This window comes from Lactuca serriola, chromosome 8 (assembly GCF_051521515.1).
Source record: "Lactuca serriola cultivar US96UC23 chromosome 8, Lser_US96UC23_V15, whole genome shotgun sequence".
NCBI lineage: Eukaryota > Viridiplantae > Streptophyta > Magnoliopsida > Asterales > Asteraceae > Lactuca > Lactuca serriola.
In genome coordinates, this window is record NC_136415.1 from 32734442 (window position 1) to 32743703 (window position 9262).

The window sequence follows — 9262 nt, forward strand, 5'->3', positions numbered from 1 at the left end:
GCATGCATGCTAGACTTTGGTGGCAGTTGGGATACCTATCTTCCTCTAGCTGAGTTCTCGTACAACAACAGTTACCACACGAGTATTGATCGACCTCCATTCGAAATGTTGTATGGAAGGAGGTGTCGGACCCCGATATATTGGGGTGAGGTTGGCCAGAGGGTCATGGGGCGCACCGAAGTGGTGCTCAAGACGACCGAGAAGATTCAACAAGTTCGGAGCAGGCTTCATACTGCACAGAGTCGACAGAAAAGTTATGCCAACAAGCGCCGTTCAGATTTGGAATTCCAAGTAGGGGTTATGGTTCTTCTAAATGTGTCGCCATGGAAAGGCGTCATCCGATTCAGAAAACAAGGCAAGTTGGGCCCAAGGTACATCGGGTCATTCAGGGTTGTAGCCCGGGTGGGCAAGGTGGCGTATAGGTTGGATCTGTCAGCCGAACTCAGCCAGATCCACATCACTTTCCACGTCTCTTAGTTGCGGAAGTGTTTGGTGGACGACTCGGTAGTGGTGCCTTTGGAGGATATTCAGGTCGATGAGAGCCTGAATTACATCGAGCGGCATGTGGCAATCCTCGACAGGAAGTCAAATGATCTGAGGAACAAGAGGGTGGAACTCGTGAAGGTGCAATGGCAGCACTGGAAGGGATCGGAGTGGACTTGGGAGCCGGTGGAAGAGATGATGGAGCACTACCCCGAGCTATTTCAGGATCGAGCAGCAGACTTCGAGGACGAAGTCTAAAATAAGTGGGGGCGATTTGTAGCACCTGGTTCCTGGTACGTATTCCTTGTAATTAATATTTCGTAATTAATGCAATTTTCCTTGGACTCAGCGAGTTGAAGGACCAACTCGCCGAGTAAAAGCAGGATGAGACGCGGGGTCTGAGCCTCGGAATCGGCGAGTAGGCCCTGTTTGGGCAAAAACCCTAACCCGGCTGTTTGAACCCTATTTAAGCACTCTAACTCGGCCTCCCTTGTTCCTAACTCTTACAGAAGAGCTGTAGAGCGAAACCCTAGCCCCTTTTTGTCCTTGGGAGTGATTTTTGGCCTTGTGAAGGAAGTTTGAAGCTTAAGAGAAGAGGAAAGAGGTGGAAGAGTGCAAGGAGGAGAAGTAGATCCGACATCTACCCTGCAAGAGGCTTCCATTCAGGTAGAAAAGTCCCTACCTTGATCACTAGTTCATTAGATTCCCTTTTGTCCCTAATTGGTGGTTTTCAAGCCCTAAAACACCAAACTCCATGTGTTTCTGTTTTATGACCCGAAAGGACTTCAGATCTAGACCTTATGGACGTATTATAAGTATAAAGTTTATGTGGTTGAATTGATTGAGGTCCCCATTGAGTGTATGACCTCATAAAGAGCTTGGATTTGCCTTTTGGAGCTTGTAGGGCCATGCATGCACGTAAAGTTTGCAACTTTACGTGATAAGCATGCCCTAGGAACATAGATCTATGGTTTGGAAGCGTTGCATGTCTCAGATTTGGTCTATATGGGAAATGGGTCGAAGGGACTCGGCGAGTCCCAATGTGGAACTCGACGAGTTCTATGAAGATGGCCTTAGACTCGGCGAGTTGGATGAACAACTCGGCGAGTCCTATGAAGATTGCCTGGAACTCGACGAGTTGTTCTTCAAACTCCGCGAGTCACATGAACTGTTACTAAGTAAGAGGGGTTTAGGTGTTGACAGTCCAACCCTTTGTATCCGCACGCGGAATTAGCAATTTAATGTGTAGCAATAGTCCCAGAAACCCAAATCCTCATAAAGGATGCTCTGGTGAGGATTTGGAAGCGAGTAGGAGATCTGCTCGTATGGACTCAACGAATTGCTCTTGGACTCGGCGAGTCAGATCGCGAGCCGGTTCTATCGTCCCAAGTGGTGAGTTAAGGGTGACTCAGTGAGTGGGAAGAGGGACTTGTAGAGTAGGACCGGGTTAGTGGGAGAATGACTCGGCGAGTCGCTGCCATGACTCGGCGAGTCCAGTCAACTGGAAGTTGACTTTGACCAAGGAGTTGACCTTGGACCAGGGGTGGGTCAGTCATCTGACCTAAGGGTGTTTATGAGTGGTTAATCTATGTTTATGATTCATAGCCGGAGGATTACCGATTCAGCAGTCAGGCGCTTAGCAAGCAGACTTTCAGCAGCTACTTTTCGAGGTGAGTTACCTTCCAGTAGCAGTGGGTCTAAGGCCACAATGTTGGCCCACTAGTAGGAGTTGTATGATTAGATGATTGTCTCTGTGATATTCATCTAGGGTTGCTACTACCTGTGTTATGTTTATGTGCTAGTATGATATGATGCTATGTGCTAGTGACAGTAGGGGAGATAGTCCCTAGATTAGCGGTCGATAGGACCGAAGGGGCAGTCATGCCCAGCCATGCTAGATAGATTATGTGATACGCGATATGTGGTAGTGGTAGGGGTGAAATAGTCCCCAGTATCTGGTCGAGAGGACCGAAGGGGAGGCCAGCACCCAGGTATGCTAGTCAGCATCCGGTCGGGAGGACCGAAGGGGAGACCAGCACCCAGATATGCTAGTTAGTATCCGGTCGAGAGGACCGAAGGGGTAGGTCGAGTACCCAGATATGCCTAACAATATATGTATGTTATGTGATTATTTGGTATGTGGTACGGTGGGGGAACTCACTAAGCTTCGTGCTTACGGATATAATTTTGTTTTCAGGTACCTCTTCAGCGAAGGGGAGGGAGCTGGCGCGGTAGCGACACATCATACACGCACAATGTTTTCCGCACCATGAGTTATTCTGGGATTTTGTACTCTGATATGTGATTGTTTTCATATTTTGGTTTTCAGACACGATGTATGTTATGAAATGGTTTGATCAGACAATGTTTTATTTACAAATGTTTTCTAAAGTATTGATTTAAAAACAAAATTTTTGGACATGAAATTTGGGTCGTTACATTACCCTAAGCCCATCAACTTATACTAGAGTCCATATGATTATTCTTGGATAGCCCATTGATAATCAAATAGCCAAAGCCCAATGGAAAGGTCCAACTCAAGGCCCAAGTGAAATTAGGGTTTCACGTAAAATGATGATTAGGATTAAGTTTTCCTACATAACCCATTAAGGACTTAATCCATTAAATCCAATATTGACTTAGGTTGGTTGCAAATGATTATTAATTGTTATATTAAATTCATTAAATAAACCTGATGCGGTCCCGATAAGTCCCAAATTAGGGTTTCATGGCTTTAGGGTTTTACAAACCCTAATTAGGGTTTCTAACACATCTTAGCCCAATAGGCCCAAAACCAGGTCCTTAAGCCCATTAGGGTTTTCCTTAGGTCAATTAGGGTCCATTAGACCCATTAGGGTTTCACTAGGCCCATTAGGGCTTCATTGGGCCCACTAGGGTTTCATGCATCCCGAACGAATCAAACACAAATAAACACACCACCACCCAACGCGGCGGCTGGTGGCAGCAAGAGGCGGCAGCCACCACCTTACGGTGGTGGTTTTGAGTTACTTTCATTATTCCTTTGGCTTTTTACAATTTTTACAATGAACTCACAAAATAACACACACTACACTAAATAAACACACACACGCAGCCACCCTTGTAGTGGCCGGCGGTGGCACGTGGTGGTGGCTGTTCTTCAAGAATTTCGGCTAGACAACACCCAAACACCACATAACTGCAATAGACACACACACACAAACCTACGTTTTCTATTGTAAAACGAACTCAGCCACCCCCCAGTGGCGGACGACGGCGGTAGCAGCGGTCTCACGATTGCAACCACGCAACCGCAAGCAGATAACTCGCGAACCCACAATGCTAGTCTTCAAGGAAATAGTAGCAGTGAAGCTAATGCCCGGAGAGAAAATAGGGGGAGAATAGAGGCGACATAGCACAAGAAGGAACGAATCACCGGCTCCCGTCGTTCATCGCCCAAGCATCTACGTTTAAGGCTTCAACTTCGGTGGCCCTCTTTGGTTATACATGACGTCCGGTGATGGTGCTTCGATGACTGGCGGCGCCAGAGGGAGATGCAATATGGGTGGCGCTCCAGTTTGCGAAGTGGCTGGCGGTGGGTGAAGCCTCACGTGGCCGCGACTGAAGGAAGGAGAAGGAGGAGATGAATGGAGATCCGAAGGCATTGTCGTCAGATGCTGATCGGAGACGTCATAGCGGCGGTGCCGGCGATGGGTCATAACGATGGAGGGATGCGGCTGTGATATGGCCGGTTAGGGTTAGAGTTTGATCACTATATATCCGACGCCCTTAAGCATTTTTCCATAATGTCACAAACAGTCCCTCCCTTCACATTTCTTTTCAAAGTCAGCCCATATTTTACCCTTTTAACCTCATCCATGTAAATCCTTTCCGAATGAAGTCCGAATTTTATTAAAACAGCCCCCAGCATTCCAAATCCATTTCAATTTAAGTCCAATGCTCAAACTTCATCCATGTTAACATTTTTAGTCCCTGCCTTCATAGATATTTACGAATCTAATCTGAAACTTTACACTTTAACCCCGACTTCTAACATTGTAGCCTTTTGCTCTCGGAAACCAACACCTTGCTATATAATTATTGATTTTAGAGCTATTATACAATCATTTATTTATTTATTTATTAAATAAATGGTTGTTACAATATTTTTCAAAACATTATCTTCAATATTAGCACAAACATCCAAACTGCGTTGAATGATATGTTCAACATTATCTACTAGGCTATTACACATGGTTTTCTTTGATTGTTCTTATTTTACAGTATCTTGTCTCTTTAGATTGAGTGATTACTATGAGAAAATTGAAGCAATTGTAGCTAACTTGGCTTTGCATGTGGTGCTTATATTTTCATTTCTTATCTTGGTGTATCATCCCAAAAATTCAACCATAAATTCTTAAAAGAAAATAAATGAATTAACTAATCGTATTAATAAGTGAAAACAACACCAATACCTCAACCACAACCAAAATTCGACAACATAATAAGAAGTAACTACCTGAATCAAAACAATCGTAAACGAAACAACCCTATAAAAGAAAAAAAACAAGCTAAAACTAGAAAGAAAGTTATAAAAAAAGTCTAAACTAGAAGCAGCAAAATTTATCCATCCTGGTCCATGTAACAACACATCCGACATAAATCAACACCATATGCGTAAAGTAGTTGTGTAACTGAGATACATAAATAAACATGAGGCTTATACTAACGGGTCATTGAATGCCTACACTAAACGACTGTTTCTATACTAATTTAGAATTGATCAATGAATACCTACACTAATCGATCATGCCATCTTGTACTAGTATGTTTGTTGCATATAAATCTTAATGAGATGTAATCACCATGCATGTCTCTTTAATTTTTCCGATCCTAATCAACATTATGTTGCTATGCTTGATGTCCATATTTACCCTACATAGAAAGTACAAAATATCAAACAATTTTTTAGACTAGAATTAGTCATAAAATAAAATAGGTCACATTTCACCACTTATGTTGAAATTAGGCAACCTCAAGTTCCCTTGTCTACTAACTCATAACCATCACAAATCAAAGAGGACAAGGATTGCAATCAAAGAACATAGAATACAAAGATGGAGACAAAATTCAATGGAAAACAATTCATTAATCCTCATAAGATGAAAACGATAATATAGAAGACACAAACTTGTAACTTCACTTTTAAGGAGAAGTCAAAACACACTACAACCTTAAGAAAGGAGAAGGTTGCAATCAACGTATTTAAATAAAAAAAAAATATGTAATTTTGTAGATGTGGAATTTCCAAGTAATTATTTTATAAGGAAATTAAAAAGATAAATGTTGATAAAACTAGAAGAATGATAATTGAAAATCTCAAAAATTATGAAATTTTCATGAAAAACAAGGTTTAGTACAACTGATTTACCTGAGAAACGAGGTTGTGAAAATTTGATGAATTTCGGTTTTGTTAATGAACTAGGTGTCGGACCCGTGTAGTACACGAATTTATTAAAAATAAAAAATTAATATAAATTTGTAAACATTACGTATTTTTTAAAGTAATACTTTTACATAAATAAAAATGATATAATCATGAATAAAGTAAGTAAATCAATATATACTAATAAAAAAAATATTAACATATTTTAAAAAATGAAGTTGAAAATTTAGGTGTAAACATTAAACATTTTTTTTAAAGTAAACTTTCGAAATAAATACAAACGAAATAATAATAATTAGGTAGTTGAATGTATATTAATAAAAAAAAACTTTTGACATATTGACATGGTGGACATAACATTGAACTTCTTTTATCTAAATATAATTTTATATGTTTGTGTTTGTCTTAAGACTCGCTTGAATCCATATTATATTTTTATCTTTAAAACAATAATAAATCCTAAAATAAAATTACGATGCAAAAATGTTATCTAAGTTTTAAAAGTTCAATTATTAAAATGGAGACATTATAAATTTAAATGTATAACTATAAAAAGTATTGTTAATCATTACACATTTTACATGGCTTGAGTTTGTAAAATGTAAATTCACTTTTTATTCATTGCTCCTATATGTATTACATGTATAAAATATTATATATATATATATATATATATATATATATATATATATATACTACTTAATTGTCATATAATGTATAAAAAATATTATAGATAGATAAAATACTTAGTATTTTCTTAAGTATATCTAGAAAAATATAAGAAATATATGTATATATAGGTAAATATAAATTTATATTGAAATAAAAGACATTTACCTAAATACATGACTTAAAAATGCTTACTGGGAGAAGTGTGTTAAGTAGCTACCATATATAAACATGAGAAAATTGCAAATTTAGCCAAATGTAGTAATTACTTTGTGTAAAATAGCAAAAAAAAAAAAAAAAAAAAAAACCCAAATTACAAAATTAGCCTTTAAAATTGCAGATAGATTAAGCCCATATGAAACAATCCATCTGTGATTTTGTACAATCCATCTGCGATTTCGTAGCTATTTTGTATAAAAACGTTTTTTTTTTCATTTTTCACTATCTTTTTTTAGAGAAACTCTCTTTCTTTCCAAAGAGAGTTTTTAGATACGTTTTAAACAAATTTTCCAAAGAAATAACAATAAAACTGATAATTTTTTGAAAAAGTTTATATATAGTAAGGTTATTTCATAATCAAACCCTATCAATTTCGTAGTCAAAATAATAATAAAAAAAAAACATAACTTCGCAGGTGAATTGAGAGGAAATCGTAGATGAACATAGTCCATCTGTGATTTTAGGCTGGAAAAGGGGGTATATGTACAGCGAAAAAAAACCATCTGCGAACGTACAAGTGGCTAAAACACGTCTGTGCTTTAGCCACTTGTACGTTCGCAGATGGCATGACGAAATCACAGATGGATTATACCCATCTGCGATTTTAGTTGCTAAAAATGTAATTCTCATTTTTTTTTTTTTGCTATTTTCCACAAAATAATTAGTGTATTTGGCTAAATTTACAATTTTCTCTATAACCATTTACTAAGGAAAGAAACAGATAGAGCATTTATTCTCAAGATTAATAGAATTAATGTATCTACTATATATAAATTGTTACTAAAAAGTGAATTTTAAAATTTAAAAACTGAAAAACATAAGAAAATGACAAGTGAAAAAAAGAAATCCAAAAATCTTAGAAAATGACATATGTCACCGATAAATCCACCGCTGCAAACATGAGACTATGTGTCACTGCAAACGAACATACATGACCACATGGGCTGAGTAGTACCACAATTTGAACATTGATCAATAGGTTATCCACCATACATTCCACATGTCTTACCAAGTCACCACAACCCAAGTGGTTTCATTAGATAATGTTAAGTGTGATAAATTTGGAAAATTTGTAAGGATTTTGCTTGAAATCAACATTTGGACTTGGGTGAAGAAAGATTTATAATTTAATACAAATAATCAATGATTTAGGAGGAAGAATTAATGATTTTGAATGGAGAATTAATGATTTTTTGTGAAGAGCGTTTTTTATGAGTAATCAATGATTTAGTCATTTAGATAAAACAATCACTAAATGGTCAATGGTCTAGCGGTATGGAGTGATTATCTCATATGAGAGGTCAGGGGTTCAAGTCTCGGTGGAGACATAGGTGATTATTTAGGAGTAGATTAGTTAGTTTGCTGTTTAAAAAAAAAAGACATTAATTATGAATGTATAAATCATTTTTTAATTAACTAGGATTTTGCCACGGGCATTGCCGTAGAGCTAATCTGTTTTGTAAGTTGAATTTTGACGATTGTATTGATAAAATTTAGGTATCACTGCATTTGTTGGTAGATAAGTATGCAAAGTCGATATAACTAACTAAATCCAATATATACCGTCAAAGGAAAATGTATTATAAATGACAAAATTCATACTTTGGAAATATACATAAAAATAAGCATGAAAATGTAAAGAAACTGAAAATTATACTAACATGTACATAAAAATAAGTACGTAAGTTTTTTTAAGTTAACAAACAGATGTTCAAATAATCAAAAACATATTATACGTAACCTAACTCATATGAAGGAAATGTCCATAAAAATAAGCATGAAAACGTAAAAAAAAAAAAATTACGTCAAAATGTAGACAACTCGAATTTATACTGATACGTACATAAAAACAAGTAAATTCTAAAAAAAATTAACAAACGAAAATTCTAAATTTAGGTCGAAATGTTGACCTACTCGAATTTATAAAAGTAAGCACATAAAAAGTTGTTTTTTTATGTTAACGAACAAAATTATTAAAAGATTATATATATATATATATATATATATATATATATATATATATATATATATATATATATATATATAAGGGGTAAACAAGAAACTTTTTAAAATAAAATGTGTAAAAATGATATTTTACAAAGTTCAAAGTCAAGAGGGTCAAAATAACATTTTAAAAAGTTCAATGGTGCAAAATAACATTTTACAAAGTATTTTAAAAATAGAGGGTCAAAATGAAAATTAAAAAAGTATATGGTGGAAAGTATCATTAATTAAGGTAGATTTTAGAAATTAAAAGGTGAAAACATTCTTTAAGGTTGTAACTATGCGATGGAAACATTCGCTGACATTGCAAATTAATATAAATATAATTAAAACAAAACTTCTAAAATGTTTTCGGTTTTGGTCTAAACCCTATTTTTTTAAATTGGTGGTCCTTTTAACCATGTTTTCTTGTGATGTTTGTTCTTTGGAAAACTGAAAAGATTAAAATATATATTTTTTTTA